This window comes from Gallus gallus, chromosome 1 (genome assembly GCF_016699485.2).
Source record: "Gallus gallus isolate bGalGal1 chromosome 1, bGalGal1.mat.broiler.GRCg7b, whole genome shotgun sequence".
NCBI lineage: Eukaryota > Metazoa > Chordata > Aves > Galliformes > Phasianidae > Gallus > Gallus gallus.
This window is the reverse complement of record NC_052532.1, coordinates 142,495,979-142,512,331: the sequence shown is the minus strand read 5'-3', so window position 1 is coordinate 142,512,331 and position 16,353 is coordinate 142,495,979. Positions and strand designations below refer to the sequence as shown.

Sequence of the window (16,353 nt, the reverse complement as noted above, 5' to 3'; positions counted from 1 at the left end):
TTACAGTAGTGTCTAGAAGTCCCCACTGATGCCCTGTTGTATGAGAGTGCCATACCTGCAGGTAAAAAAAGACAATCTCTTTGCACAAGCAATTTGCTATTAACTAGACAAGACAGTTTCCTCATGCTTCGTTTAAGAGCTTTTCTCAGGCTTCTACTATTGGTTTGCCCAAGGTCAATTAGGGCTTCTGTGAGAAGTGCTAAATATTGAACCCATATTTGCTGAGTCCTTGTTTAGCTTCTTAACCACAATGCTATTTTTTTACTTTCACAGCCAGCCTATTTGCTTTCCATTTTTCAGAGGCTGCTTTAAAGACAGGCTAAATTATTAACCAGAGGCACTAACATTTGGAAAACAAAAAGCTCAAGGACGTACATACAGTAGCTCTAAACCTGCAGTGGTGTGGGGGATGTTTCTTGACTGATATTGGAAGTGTAGAATTAGCATAATCAGCAGTCATTACTCCAGAGTCTCTGGACTCTTTGATACTCTTGCTGTGAGCAGAATGTGCTTCAACATGCTGTGTTCCACTCATTGAGAAAATGAAAGATTTGAAGAGACTGTGGATTAATGATCTCCAGTTGGCCAGTTTCACTTGTGTAGGTAACAGCAGGTAAGCTGAAACTGAGGAAAAGTTCCAGTTCACATATTTGAATTTTAAAGGGAATGTCTGTCCTTCGAGTGTACGCTAGCATGATCTCCTCTGCAGTGTAGCAGAGTACTATTAATGAAATCACTGCTGGCTTTTTATGTTTTACCACTGTTGACATTTTTTGCAGCTGCTTGAGAAATTATTCAAAGCCCATAACTTCTGGGGCATTTTTCATTTATGGGATATTTTCTCATTTACAATCTCAATTCTGACTTTTATTTTTATTAATTTCCTATTGTACCTGAGGACCAGGGAGATATTTAATAAGATTTTTATAACCTTACAGTGAGATAGAGTTTTTTGTTTGAAAGTGACTTAACCAGCCTAAGGACTACATAGTGCCTAATTCTGACATCCTGCAGTGAATTGTCCCTCCTTTTTTTTTTTTTTTTTTTTTTTTTAGTTACTTGAGGCACACAAAAGGATGTTTCTAAGTTTTAAAACTGTTGGTTTCTTGGCTTTATATGGCAGATCTAGATCTTACAGTATTTACTAACAGTATGAGTAGCAGTGGTAGAAAAGAGCCTTGTACTGAACTGCAAATGGTGACAATTTGAATTTGTCCTCCTTGGTTTTTGACCTTCACAATATAAGTCACTTAAATACATAGTCTGTATTTCAAAATCATCATGAGCTGTAGTAGAAAATTTTGTCTTGATTAGAGTCAGTGAGATTAAGGTGACACATAAATGCACACAGAAGAAGATATTTAATAACCTTTAAATAACCTCTATATCTCTGAGTTTGAAATAATAGAATACTATGACATACTCCTAATCAATCAAAAACCCATTTTTGTTGATTCAGCTTTCACAGTGACTTAGAAAGATTCTAAAAATTGTCAGGGCTAATAGATTACAGTCAGATTTGAAATTAACAGAAAGTGTCTTTATATTATCTGAGCATTTTTGTACTGTCCAAGCAAGAAGTTAAACCTTTCAATAGTAATTATTGTATAATTCCATACATGTCAAGTTAGAGTAGTTAACTGAGCTAAATGGCTCATTTCTCGTCTTCCTTCATTTAATCTCCAAGGTTTATTGCCTTTATTAGAGAGAGAGAGGGATGTCCATTGCAAGAAACTGTCCACTGTGTTTTCAAATGAAATTGCAAGGAGGTGTATAGATTTTAGTGTAATTACTCATTTACATTTTTCCTGCTAACCTTTATTACTTTTCCTGCTTTTATCTTATTAACAGTATTGTATTAAAGGCCAGAAACCACTTTAAAATGATTGCTTTCAGAATCAATGTGTGTAGAGTTGATAAAATGAAAAATGAATGTTTTAACTCTTCTTACATCCTCTAAATCAATTGGAGCTCGATACTGGCCATGACAATGTTACTAAAGTTCCTGCTCAGGAGTTGATTTCCTTGCTACCAGGACAGGTAAGGCAGAATGATTCACAGCTATACCTCGCAGTGCAATTTCCCAGTGGGATGGAAAAAGCTGGTCCAGTTCTCTCTATGAGAAGTTGACTCAACACGAAGACTTAAGTGACATATAATTGTGGAGTACATAGAGACATAGATGTCATAATCTGCTCATAAGATTTTTATGTAAAGTTAGGAAGGGAATGTGTCTCATCTCTCAATATATAACAGCATTTTGCTGTGTTTGTGACTAGAAAGATAATTAGGATAGTCCTAGTGGACTGATGAAGGTATAGAATGTGACAAACCTTCAGTCATCTCCATACTCAGCAGTCGAGGGAAAACTATACCTGAACTATAACTGATTTTGTCTCAAACGTGCTACTGTTAGTGGCAGTCAGAAGTGAACTTGAGTGCTAAGAAATCAGTCTGAGATAACTCTATTATTAATTCCACAATATAGTGTCTTAAAAAGGGTATACTCTTATGAGGGACTAACAGATCATAAACTGCTTCCTATCATGATCTTGGATAGCAGAAACAACACCTATTGTTATGGGTAAAGTTTGCTGTATAAATGGGGGCTGCTCCAGAAGTAATGCCTCCTATTTTATTACATTTATCCTACTATCAGAGATGGATGTATGTGATAAGGAAGTAAAAGTTGAACCTTCCCACCAATATTCCATTACATTTTGTTGCTGTGTGATAGATGGCAGAAGAGGGGCAGTCTGACAAAATGGTGTCTGACATGGAAGTGCGGATGAAGCAAAGGTGTGTCACTGACTTCCTTCATGTGGAAAAAATGCCACCCACTGACATTCATCAGTGCTTGCTGAATGCTTATGGAGACCAAAAAGTGGAGGTGAGCACAGTAAGGTTGTTGGTGGTGTGTTTCAACAGGGATGATAGTGGCAGTGGATCAGCTCCAGCGATGCAGATTTAATGAACATGGCATGCAGACTCAGAATGCATAGCTAATAACAGTGACTATGTTGAAAAATAGCTTTTTGTAGCTGGCAATGTGCTCTATCAAATCTTATTATTATGCATTTTGTATCTGTTGTTGTCTCCATGGACATAAATAGGAGGTATTACTTTTGGAGAGAACTATGTATATGTTTATATTATTCTAAGCCTACAAATACTGTTTTTTTCTGGTTAAAGTTTTTCTACGTCTCGAATAGATATTTAATCTTAGTGCTTCAGTAAAAATGTCTGAGTCATTTAAAATGAAAATTAATTTAGGAGAAAAAAAAAGTCTTTATAAAATAATATTGGAACTTGCTTCTTTGAAGTGCTGTAGTGCCTTTGGGCTTAGGAGCAAAAGCTCTTCATTTATCAAGGTGCTTTTCTGCTATAGTAATGAAAAAATAGTTAGTTTGGAGAATATAACACACTGAAAACTTGTTAGTCATCTGCTTTTGAATTTTCTGCACCCTCGGGTGCAGAGCATGTTCCCTAGCCTCACAGACCTCAGATCTGTAGTTGAAGCACTGGAGCTGAAACCGTATCATTGGCACTGGGACAACTAGGCTGGACTTGGATAATTCCGGAATCCTCACTGCAAGACCTGATACATCTTCTCAGATGGGACAGTTAAGCAGTTTCACTATTACTTGCTCTCCTTCTTCCCTATTCCCCTGTGGTTGATTCACACAAAAATAAATTATCTTCATCAGCTATACTTTTCATGCACAGCTCTTGGTCTAGGCTGCTGGTTTAAAAGATCTGAATTAAAATCTATTTACTTCCAGTGTCACGTTGAAATACTGGTTTATTTGCAGGAAATGTTTCATTTTGTTTTTCTTTTAGGATTCTTTTTTCTTTCACTTCCTTTATTTTAAGATATATTTTACCACTTCCTATTTCAGCCTTTGTATAAGTACTTGTTGATAATCTATTATTTTTTCTAATTATATTTTTATATCTCCTTTATTCAGTGTACTGCTGAAGGAAAAGCAGAACAATAATGAAAGTAAATGAGCTATATGGTTGAGATGAAAATTAAATAGCCTTTCTGAATTTGTCAGTTTTCTACATAGTTTTTATTTGAGAGTTTATTATAAATGCAACCATGCTGAATTGAAGTTGTAAAGACTTGTTCTGCCTTTCCCTACTTCCTTTGTGCTTGCTTTTGTGGCTGTGGTGAAGCATGAAGTATTCAATTTAATAATTACATTTAAAAGAAAGTTAATTATACAAAGCTGCTCTGTGCCACATCCACATAAATACATTTAGTTGTCAAATTTGCTGAAATTTGAATCTCCCTGGAAGAGCGTTAGTATTACAATTTCGCACACTTCAACAGCAGCTATGTAAATACTCAACTCTGAAATCAAATGCTAATTTTTCCCAAGGATTAGATAAGTCATGTAGCTAATATTTTTGTTGACTTTTATCCCAATAAGATTTGCACTGTCCTACTTATAATGTGAAAAAATAGATTTCTGGTTAGGACACTTGGCAATCACGGGGATGTTGCAGTTCAGATCCAGTTGTTGATGTGTTCTCATACATTTTCAGTCACATCATGTTTTTAAAACATGCTCAGTCATATTTTTAGGATATGTTGATTTTTTTTTGTGTTTGGAGGTGAAGACAATATTTTACACAGTCATATATACTGTAAGCTGCTAAATAGCATATCCTTTTAATGTGACAAATATCTATACTGTTAGCTAACATGGACAGTGCAATCTCATTGTGGGAGTTAAGTGATGAGATGAAATAGCCCATGATCTTGGAAATGTGGGTTACAGTTTCTTAGGTATTACAGACTATATCACTAATGAAGCAATTTGTTCTGTGTCCACTCACATTTCATTTGCTGCCATCAACAATTAAGAGATGTCGTAGTAAGGTCATCGTAGATTAACACCTTGTCTTTGCAAAGATCTCATTAAAATAGAGAGGAATTCTAATTCCTAGCCAAGATAATGTTAATTTGATGAGAGAATAAATATTGTGGAAGCAATTTGTGCAAGAGAAATGAATGTTAAAAGTATTATTCTCTTTTCAATAAAAGAAGTAATTCTTACATGGAAAGATAGCCTATTGAAAAAAATAGTCAGACATGTTACTGCAGGAAATGGTTAGATACCTTGGCCTGGTTAAGGAAGCATGTCATGTTGTCCGAGATTTGCACAGATGTGCAGAGCCATAAATAAATTGAACAGAAAATAAGATTTCTCCCTTTGCTGGTTGCCAGTGTTACAGTTAAACTACAAAGAAAGTAATTTCTCCAACCATCATACATTTACTTCCCAGTCATCCTCGAATGCTTGTAACAGTGAAGGGCGTTGTAATTGACATTTCATTCTAATACACTGGCTGCCTTGCCTGAATTTTGGCTGGTTGATAAGGCTCTTGGAAATCCAGAGTCTCATCATGTCCTGAACAATTTCAATCCAGCCCTATGGCAATCTAAGTGCTTAACCAGCAAAACAGGAAAGACAATATTTGGAGATGCTACCTTTCAAAATGCACACAGCAGAGTAACTGAAATAATCAAATTGCTCCTGAATAATCCTTTTTCAAATTTGAAAGCAGAATGAAGAAAAGATTTAAAAGAATATACATGTCAATTTAAGCAAATAAAATGTGCAGACATGAATTCATCACAACTGTATTGTCACTGACGTTGCATTTCAGATAAATTTGATGATAATATCACATTTTTTTAAAGGAGGAAAAAAATCAATAATTTTGTCTACAGACTTTGCATTATATTCCAGTTACTTGAAAGAAAATGTCATGTGCATCAACTCATTCTTCAGGATGTACTTTCTGAAAAGATGTGGATAATATTACATAGACTAAGGTATTGATCTCTCAAGTTCTTCAGAAATGAAGTGTCATGTCTTTCAACTTGTTCTTCTTTGCGATTCCATCATATTTTCATTCATATGGGCTTCTTTTCTTGAAAATGTATTACTTACATGATGAGCTTTACTTCATTCTAAGTCTCTGAAAAATGCTCATTTTTCACAGCTTCCTTTTTCTGTAATTGTATGTGCTTTGTATCAGAAGTTTAAACAGAAGTTTATCTGACACAATAATTATGCAGATGCAAAGATTTTTGTACTTGATTTATATAAATGCTGTGAGGTTTGAATTTGTTTCTTTTCCTTTTTCTTTTTTTCCTTCTCTCTGTCTTTTTTTTTTTTTTTTTTTTCTTTTTTTCCCCTTGTTGCAGTGTATGGAAATCTATGCTGATCTTGTCAATAATGGCTTATCCACTGGACAGATGAAAGTTGTATTTCTGCAAAAGACATTTTATTTTATTTTTTTGTCTGTGGCACCTCAGTGTAGAATTTTCACATTTTTTTTTTCTGTTGTTGCTGCTCTTATTGAGCAAATAAAGAGGGATCACACAAGGTCATCTCTTTCCTGAAACAAGAAATAATAAATTATTGTAATCACTAAAACACAGAAACTGAAAATAACCCTGCCTACCAAATTCCCAGAGCCAAATTTACTCCCCAGGTATGCATTGCTAAGTCAGGTTGGTAAAGCATCTTAAAAATCAAGCTGTGGAGCTGAATGTAGAGTGAGGGTTTCTCAGAGGCTCTGTGTAGTTTGCCACTAACCTGAACGTCTGGAAACTCTAACACTGAAGATCCCTGTTCATGAGCACAGCTCAGAATCAGTGAGTTGAGCAGAGTAATGGCTTTTCCAGCTCAATCTTCTATTGGTCCCTGAGAATAAGAGCTGCTAGTAACTAAAGATCATATCACAGAATCACAGAATCATAGAATGGCCTGAGTTGAAAAGGACCTCAAAGATCATTTAGTTACAACCCCCCTGCTATGTGCAGGGTTGCCAACCACTAGACCAGGCTGCCCAGAGACACCGTCCAGTCCATTCTCTGGCAGCAAGGTCAAAACAGGTGTAAAACTGTCTGTAAGTGTAACATTCAGCTCCTGCTCTGCAAGCAGATTTGGTGATGTTCTTTTACGCATCCAAACCCCTGAACTGTGCCCAGGAATCATTTGAGAGCATGCTAATTCATCCAGACTAGAACAAGGCTAGGGCTGATAGTAAAGGTAACCAAGATCAACTGCCTGGGGAAAGGTTCTCTGGCTTTGTATAATGTAGGAGTACATAGACAGCACTGAAACTTTAGCACTTTAGCTCCCATATGGAGTCACACTTAGAAATCTGGAAGCAAAATGATTTTGATTATTCTGAAATTATGTTTCTATTATTTTGCCCCAGTGAGTAATTTACAAAATTAAAGTGTGCTTAATTCTAAAAATCTAATATAGTCACTTTGCTACTAGTGAGAATATCATCACTCTGTCTCTAATTTAGTCTTGTAACTTTTGAGTCACCTTCATCTCACGTTTCCATAAGGGACAGATTATGTCTACATTTTGTTAAAAGCTTAACACATGATAAACATTTGCAGGGGAACACAGCTACGTTTGAGCTGCTTTAAGGCAATGGTCCATGTGCATGCCCTACCATGTGGAACCCTGTTGAGAATCAGTTTATTCAGGTGAGCATATTCTTCCCCGAAACACAAGTCAATAGATCATATTTATTGTGGAGCTTTGTAGGGAAGGAAATGCATACAGTATGATGGAAAAACTGATATTTGGTAACTTCTTTTCTTCTCCTTGTGGCAATTTTATTCGTATGTTTATTTGATACCTGTGAAATTAACTCTCCATATTCTCCCATGTGGTATTGTCCAGAGTCTCCTGTGACTCATATTTTCTTCTCTGGTCTCCTTGTGTATTGTATAAATAATTTTTCTCCTCTTTAAAGGCTCTCCATAGCCATCTCAATCCTATCTATCAACTATCTGACACTGTTGTCAATTTATGTGTCTGGTTGGCTTGCTGTAATTAAATAATCACTTTCTTCTTAATCATTTTTAAGGAGCTACCTATAAATATTGGCACTTTTTTTCAATAGTAAAAATCAAAATATTTTTTAAGAGTGTTATTTGCTATGGCATCCATGAAAAACTATATCAGCCAAGGACCATATTGTACTGGGATCATTTATGTGTCATAATGGTCTTATCTTTTCCTTGTATCTCCCCTCCCAATGAACTAGAATGTAGTTATCTAGCCATGTGTGTCAAACAACAGTGTGATTATTACTGAACAGGGGCATTATTTTTGTTCTGCGTTCATACAGCCTGTGAAACAATAGAGATATCACTGAGCTGTTACTTCTTTTTTTTTTCCATATGTGCATGAAAAACACAGCGTTCTGTGGTAATTTTGATGGCAAACAGCATACAAAGAAAAGCTTACTTTCAGAACAACACGCCCCCCAGAACAAACAATTTATAAAACTAAGCAACTTCTCTGCCACTTGCAAGAGTCCAAAGCATCTGTCTACATCTGCCTTGGGCACTGGAAAAAAGGCCCAGGGTAGTGATTATGGCACCAAGCCTTCCAGAATTCAAGAAGCATTTGGACAACATCTTCAGACATAGGGTTTGAATTTTGAGTTGTCCTGTGTGAAGCCAGGAGTTGGACTTGATGATCCTTGTGGATCCCTTCCAACTCAGGATATTCTACCATTCTATGATTCTATGTTGTTTTGAATTTTGCCTGGTGCAGATTATACATTCTTCAGCACACTAAGGCAAACAGTTTGGGAAATTCTGTTTAAAGCAGCTTAATTGGCCTAATTCTCCAGAACTTGGATTGCAAAGGGGTGTTCTCAGCCTACAGTCATCTGGAAGCTATAGCTTATCTCAAAGATAAAACTAGGTTGGTTCTTACTGTGTTTGATATATGTGTAAAACTACATACATATACACAGATGTACATGTATGCAGACAATACATCTGTGGCAGCATGCTCCTTCATTTCTGTTCTCTGAAGTACTGAATCAGAATGTGAAAAATAAATTTGCTTTTGGGTTATTATCATCTCTAACTAATCTAAATCAGTTTCAGATTAACCCATTTTCTCCCCAAGGTAAAATTAGACACCAAATTTCAGCATGAGAATCAATAGTCCACTACTGACTTGCCTTTAAATTGCAATATTCTAGGTATCATTACTTTAAATTTTCTTTATCACATTCATAAATTTGCATTTTCATAAAGTTCCATAAAATATGATAATAACAGTAATAATAGTGAACAGATTGAGGGACACATACAGATACAAAAAATCGTGGAAGTGAAGCAGTGTCAAGGAAAATAATTTGCTGCAATGGTAGGAGATTGTCAACTTTCACACAGGAAGTCATTAAATTTTTTCTCTTTTGAATTATAATTTTGGCACTTTCATATAGCAGCAAGGTAATAGATTTTCATTATCCAGAGTGCAAAAACATTGGCTGTGGAAAAAGCAACAGAGCTCAGATTAATAGGAGATGACAAGCTGACCAAAGAGGAAGTGGCAGCATGGCTGGCACCATGGCTCAGTGGTTGTGACAGGCAATTAGTGAACAGAGCAGAACAGATGTAACAGAAGGCAGCAACAATTTACTGAAGCATTAGCTTGCTCACTCTGTAGTACAGAGCACTGATAGTTTGCTGATACGAATAAATACTAATATGATCTCGGGAGGTGAAAAGAGGTAGTGTGCACAGTCATCTTACAAATTAAAAAAAAAATCAACAAATAAAGCAATAACAAGAAAAACATTACAAACAAACAAATAAACCAAGCAACCACCATGACTAGCAACAAAAGTAACTACTCAAAACCAAACCAAACCAAAAACTAGAAACAAGATCAAGTAGATGCAAGAGAAAAAAGACCAGCCTTATGTCCTTTTCAAGACTTGATTGAGAATCTTGCTTCAGTACTAGATTGCAGCATGCTTGAAAAGAGATCATACAGCAGAGAACTTGCAACAGTGTGTTCATTTTTCACAGTACTTAAAGAGAAAGCACAGTGTTTGTTTTTGTTGTATTTCTTGCTGTTGTACTAGGAGAGGCTTACATTAACAAAGCTCCTTGATGTTGCTGCTGGTTGGCGGAGAATAGGAGAATGGGAGATCTTTGTGATTACAATGTTACCTTGCTGAATTTAAAACCCAAACAAACATAACACCTTCCTTGTTATTTCTATTTAAGACCACATGTATCTAGTATTATGCAAAATTATATTAATTTACTTCAGAGAACTTCTAGGCCTCAGTTGTCTTATGTCTCAAAGGACTAAGTGAGCCATATGTTCAGGAAAGTTGGGATTGAATAAGTTATACTTGTTATACTATACAAGCGTTGTTATGATATTCCTAAACATAGTGATGAAGCTATTATATTGCTGTTAACTGTAGAGAATACATCATCATTCCATAAATTGGCATAAAATTTATATAATGGGAGCATATGTTAGTTAGAATTGGAAAAGAAAAAGGCCAGTCCTGTGTGTATAGTCCATAGAATCACTATTAACATCTTTTACTGACAGTTAACAATAATTTGCTCTATTCCCATGAAGATCTGGCACTTACTTGTAAAGTAATACAAATTAAAACCAATCGAACCTTGAATAAGTTTCACCTTTTTTGCTAAGGACTGGACTTAAGGATCAATTCCATACCACCAGGTGAATCTTAATAATAATTTTAATGGTTCCAGATAAAAAATAGTTCTATTTTACTGTAGTTGTTCATCCCTCACCAAGACAGCACCTTTTGTAATAATACATGATTTGGTACCATCCACTCCGGATCATGACAAATTTGGAATTCAAAAAGTCATGGAAAGTGAAGGCGCTGCATGAGTCAAGAGGATATCCTCAGTTTCTGGCTCCAGTTGACTACAGGAATGATTTCTGATAACGACTCACTGGTTCTGGATGAGTTTTTCCATGAGGGAGATCATATCCCATCTCATCCCATCCTACCCTACCCTACCCTACCCTACCCTACCCTACCCTACCCTACCCTACCCTACCCTATCCTATCCCATCCTACCCTATCCCATCCCATCCCATCCTATCCTATCCTATCCTATCCTATCCCATCCCATCCCATCCCATCCCATCCTATCCTATCCTATCCTATCCTATCCTATCCTATCCTATCCTATCCTATCCTATCCTATCCTATCCCATCCCATCCCATCCCATCCCATCCCATCCCACCCCACCCCACCCCACCCCACCCCATCCCATCCCATCCCATCCCATCCCATCCCATCCTATCCTATCCTATCCTATCCTATCCTATCCTATCCTATCCTATCCTATCCTATCCTATCCTATCCTATCCTACATCTTAACTCTCTCTCATCTCCAAAGACTGGTGCTTGGATGCAACTAAAGGAAAAAATGATTGCCATATATGTTTTCCCTGAGGAAAAAAATGATGTGTCAGAATCATAAAATGTGAATACTTGAGAAATATGGTTTTATTGTGATTTTATTAAGGAAGACAAGGATTGATGTAAACTAACACAAAATTCTTTCAATCAAATTCTAACATGATGAAACTCTGAAGTTTTTCTTTAAAATTGGAAGAATCATATTAATTTGACTGAAGCACTCTTGTTTGTTTTTAGTATGTGTATATTTAAGAGAAAAAAAAAGATTCAATCTGAGAGAATTAAGTTTTCTCTACTTATGTAAATGAATTGCTAATTCAGTTCACTTAAAAGTGCAGTTACAAGCTGAGGGGAAGAGAATGCAGAAGAGAGGGCACTTTAGAAAATGGCTTAATGAGAGAAAAAAAAAACAGAAAAAAAAAGAAGGAAATTGGAAAAATACAAAATAAAGAATATTTTCTTGCCAACGTAGAAGTCTTGAAAGATCATTCTAAGTGTAAATCTTGTAGGCCTGGACTCATCACCATCTTAATTCAGCTCTGTCTTATTACCACTTCAGTAGCACACAGGTATCTGTTTATTAGATGCCAATTGTTTAGAAATTCTTTTTATATGTGGTAAACCTCATACTGAAATGTTCATTTCACAGCAATCAGGAAATACCTTTAAAATGTTTTATGAGCTCTTTTGAATTTCAGTGGAAGACTTACTTGTTTTACCTGATCTACAAAAATTTTGATGACTCATGAGCTTTCTTTGACAAGTTTGTCTGTGTGGACTGCAGAGACAGATTCTCAACAGTATCCCCCAAATAGAGAAAGGTGTAACAAAATAAAGTTATTAATTATATGTTCTCAATTTAGATATCCAAATAAATAATTTTAATTTGTTGATCACAGTAAATAGCAATGATGTCCTTGGAATAGTAAGTATACCAGAGTTAACAAACCTACTGAATCTGAAGTTCTGAACCAAAAAATGTTACACTGCACTGTACATCACCTTTCCAATAAGTAAAGTACTCAGTATCCAGGTAACTATTACTTTTACTCTATTTTGTCAAGAACAGCACAAATCTTCCACCAAAACACCACTAATGTGAAAGAACTGACACACAGGTTGTAAACATTTATGTAGTGATATTTGCATTGAAAAAGTTCTTAGTGAAATAGAGATGAAACTTGTAGATGGCTATACACACATAAACTTTTTGGTGAATTAGGTCTAGTGAACCAATGGTTATGTCTAGTTGAAATCAATTATTAAAATTCAGATAACAGCTATTCTTCTGTAGTTAGCAGGAAGAGAGAAAGAGAAAAAAAGGCTGCTCATTCACATATCTGGGCCTATGTATCCTAAATATCCATAATCAGGCACTTCTGCAGTTGATTCTCTTCTCACTGGCTATAGAAGAAATCTACGAGGGCTTCTAAAAAGTTATGTCTGCTACTTTATTATATTGGCCTACAATATCTGAGGTGGATGTTGATAGTATAGCAGTAGAGGTTGAACCTTCCTGCCAGTATTCCATTATGTTTTTTTTTTTTGCCATGCAACAGATGGCAGCAGAGGGAAGGTCTGACAGAATGCTGTTTGACATGGGAGCATGCATGAAATGTGGAATTCCTCCATGTGGGAAAAATTGCACCCACTGATATTCATTGACACTTGCTGAACATATATGGAGACCAAACAGTGGATGTGAACACAGTGAAGTGATGTGTGGTGTTTCAGCAGTAGCAACAGTGATGTGAAAGACAAGCCATATTCCAGATGGCCATGAAGATTTTTATGAGCACAACATTCAGGCCTTTGTTCATTGCTAGTGATGAATATGTACAAAAATAGTATCCTGTAGCTGAGAATTTTGTCTGTCAGTGTTATTGTACTCTTTGTGTCTGTTATAGTTTCCATGGAAATAAATAGGAGGCATTACTTTTGGAACTACCAACAGAGATAACCAGCTATAAGCCAAATTTCTAACTTTCAAATGACTAAATTTAGGTTAGATGTAGTCCATGCATAACTGTATTTTCTTATTCTATGAAGAATGTAAGAATGGCTACAGTAGTTTATATCCTAAGTCTCAACTGATGGCTAGTATTGCTTGTCTAGAAAAGAGTTTATGATAAGGGAAATAATATGTCCGCATTGTTCCCTATATGTTTGCATTCTTCAGTCATCTGACACTAAGCATGATACTCAGTTTGAGATTTGGTCTTCATATCACATTCAAATAGGAAATGCTGAGTGATTTAATGTAACTAATGCAATCTAATCTGTAGCCATTAGACAAAAATAACAATTAGACGTGCCACTTTTCTGCATGGATATTACAAATTTAAGGCCATCCCTTATAAATGAAAAATGCTACTTCAGAGTGTTTACTGAAAACATGAGGGCATTTTTACCACAAGAAAACTACACAGTGATTGTTATCTCCATGTAAAATCCTAACAGGCATAAGGTAGAGCTAGTTTTAACCTCAGAGCACTGAGATAAACCTGAAGAAGTAAATACAAAGCTGACCTTCACTGACCATATCAAGGCATAGATATAGATAGCTATTACATTGTTTGAGATATTCTCTTTTTTGTTTTATTTATAATAAAATACTTCTGTCCTTTATTTCTCCTTACTTCAGTGATATAATATGGATGCTTTTCCAGTTCAGAGGTGAAGTTTTTTTCTCTGCAAAAGGTATTAGTTTGCATTTTTCTTTTATGATCTGTATGGAAAAATGACATAATTTCAAATGATCTGGTGCTACAGAGCTAGTGTGATAAGTTTATACTAAAAATGACCATGCATTTCAAGCTAGTATCATTTCTTTAATAGGCTTCATTTCATGTTAATTTGTCCACATACACAGCACCACATTTTAAAGCTTACTTTTTTCCAGATAGAAGTTATGCTGTGGTTGCCAGATGTAAAGGTGCTTAGAAAGTTATATTGCCTCATTTCAGTGATTGAATAAAGGGGTCAGAGTTACCTGAGGAGATGTGTTTTACTTCTTTTTCTAAAGGTTACTTTCCCCAATTATAAGAGCTCTGTCCTTCATTTAGAGAGACAACATTGGAATGAGATACTCTGCAGGATATTTATAACTGTCTATTTTCAGCCTGCTGCATTGTGGATACTTAGAAGTGTAACATATAGCACCAGTGAGAAAATAATTATTACTCTTTGATAACTTAGTTAGGGGCAGTTATTCTAGATGACTTGTACGACAGATTAAAAAGCTGTGTTCTGTAAAGTTATTGGCACAACAGTGCAACAGAAGCATATATTTTAGCACAGTTTCCAGCACAAAATACCCTTTAATGTTTTTAAACTTACGGATATTCATTTGTTGTTATTTGCAAAAATCAGGAAAGTAGTTGCTTTTGTTTATATTCAGATTAGCCGTTGTTTATGTTTAATGCACTACTGACAAAAGTTCAGAAGGGTGATTGTTTCAGACTGCCCTCTATCTAGTTTTGATGGATTTCAGGTTCTATTATTGACAATCAAGAGAAGTGGTCACAGGAAATAAGTTAGAGAGCTTAAAATGGCTAAAATGCTACCCAATATTGCAAAGCTTTATTAGAAAAAGAACAGTTTTACTTCAAAAACCAACTCTCTTTCTTTCCAGTTTAATTTAACAAATGCTATCTAGAACATTTCAGATTCTGTTTTATTGGAACATTATCCCCACTGTGCTGTATTTATTCAGACAATTTGCATTTGAACACCAGTTTTAGTACCCATTTTATCATGCTACTTCAAAGCTTGTGTTGGGCTTACAAGGAGAAAGAGAAAGAATTGCCAATTTTGTAGCTTCACAGGAAGGGCAAGAAAAAGGAAACCTCCTTAAGCTCCATGGAAGAGACTACTACAGCTCCTTGGGTTATAGATTTCGTTTGTGATAGCACAGAGGCTGTGGTGTTGCTTTGGGACTTACTAGTGAACTAGGGGTTGAAATTCATTCTATGATTTTGCAAGCATAATTGACTGGTCATTAAGTAACTATAATGAATTTTATCCTTGAGAAGGATCATTGACTTGGAGGACGTCATTTGAACTTTGATTTTCACTCTAACTAAAAAACAGTAAACAGGAAAATGTTAATTTTATTGTCATTCCAAAATATTTTTCTCATATTTGTGGCTAGTTTGAAATGTGGCTATGTTGAAATATGAGCTGGTGCTCAGCCTTTCCTTTTTCATAAACATATGAAAAGCAAGAATGTAGACATTTCATTTTTTTTCTTCATTGGTCTAAAAACTTACATTTGCAAAGTACATCCTAACTTGCTTAATATGATGCCTTTCATACTCATTAGATTTTTTTTTTTTTTTTTTTTTTTTTTTTGCCTTCTTTAGTAACTCTAATCCCAGTTTTGTCCACTTCTGTGTCTGCATTTCTTTAACTGGTCACTGGTGAGTTGTTCATACTTATATTTCCTACACCAAGCCTGTGCCCCCTTTTTATGAATCCATGGCTAAACTCTCCGCACCAAATCCTATGTCCACCTCTAAGACCTTTGCTGTTACGCCAGGCCTGCATTTCTCAATGCCACATTTTCTTAGAGTGGTAAATACCTCAGGCAACATGCAACAACTTGTTATTACTGCTATCTGTATAAAATGAAGTATTTTATAACAGAGAGAGACAGACAGAAGTAAAACAAATTAGCTGTGGGCAGCTGGTCAATTAGAGAAATTCTTGGCACAGCTGAACCAAGTCTGACAGAGCAGCAAGCAGGTCAAGGAAAGCTCAGACAGAGAAAACCTTACAAGTCTCAGTTCTGAGGCCTCACAAGCTCAGTAGAAAGCTTACTGTCTTTGACTAGCAGTCATAATACTATATTACAAGGCTGCACAGCTACACTAATCTGAATCACACAGCTGAAGCCCCGCCATGGCTGTTTCTGCCTATGTCCTAAGGAGAAACTGTGCCATGGTGGTGCCATTAGCATCTCTGCTGCCTTCCTATGGGAACCACACCAAGTAAAGGGCATTTAATCATTTCTGTGGTGTTTTTCTGGATAACTTCTTCAAGCCTCATTTCCTTGGGAGCACACTATCTGA

General features: G+C 35.9%; 1 long non-coding RNA gene across 7 annotated transcripts in view; it reads left to right on the top strand.

Annotated features, from left to right (window-relative positions):
* The first annotated feature begins 487 nt into the window (after positions 1-487).
* The window catches only part of LOC101748187, a 31,309-nt gene continuing 15,443 nt past the window's right edge, over positions 488-16,353 (top strand). For 4 of the 7 annotated variants that reach the window (XR_005842074.2, XR_005842073.2, XR_005842072.2 and 1 more), the window contains exons 1-6: positions 488-613; positions 2,738-2,890; positions 3,477-5,848; positions 7,439-7,528; positions 13,926-13,981; positions 15,646-15,702. This is a non-coding gene — a long non-coding RNA (uncharacterized LOC101748187). Of the gene's footprint in view, positions 614-2,737; positions 2,891-3,476; positions 5,849-7,438; positions 7,529-12,840; positions 13,982-15,645; positions 15,703-16,353 lie in introns of all 7 variants that reach the window. The other 3 variants (XR_005842070.2, XR_005842075.2, XR_005842071.2) reach the window with 3 other exon arrangements.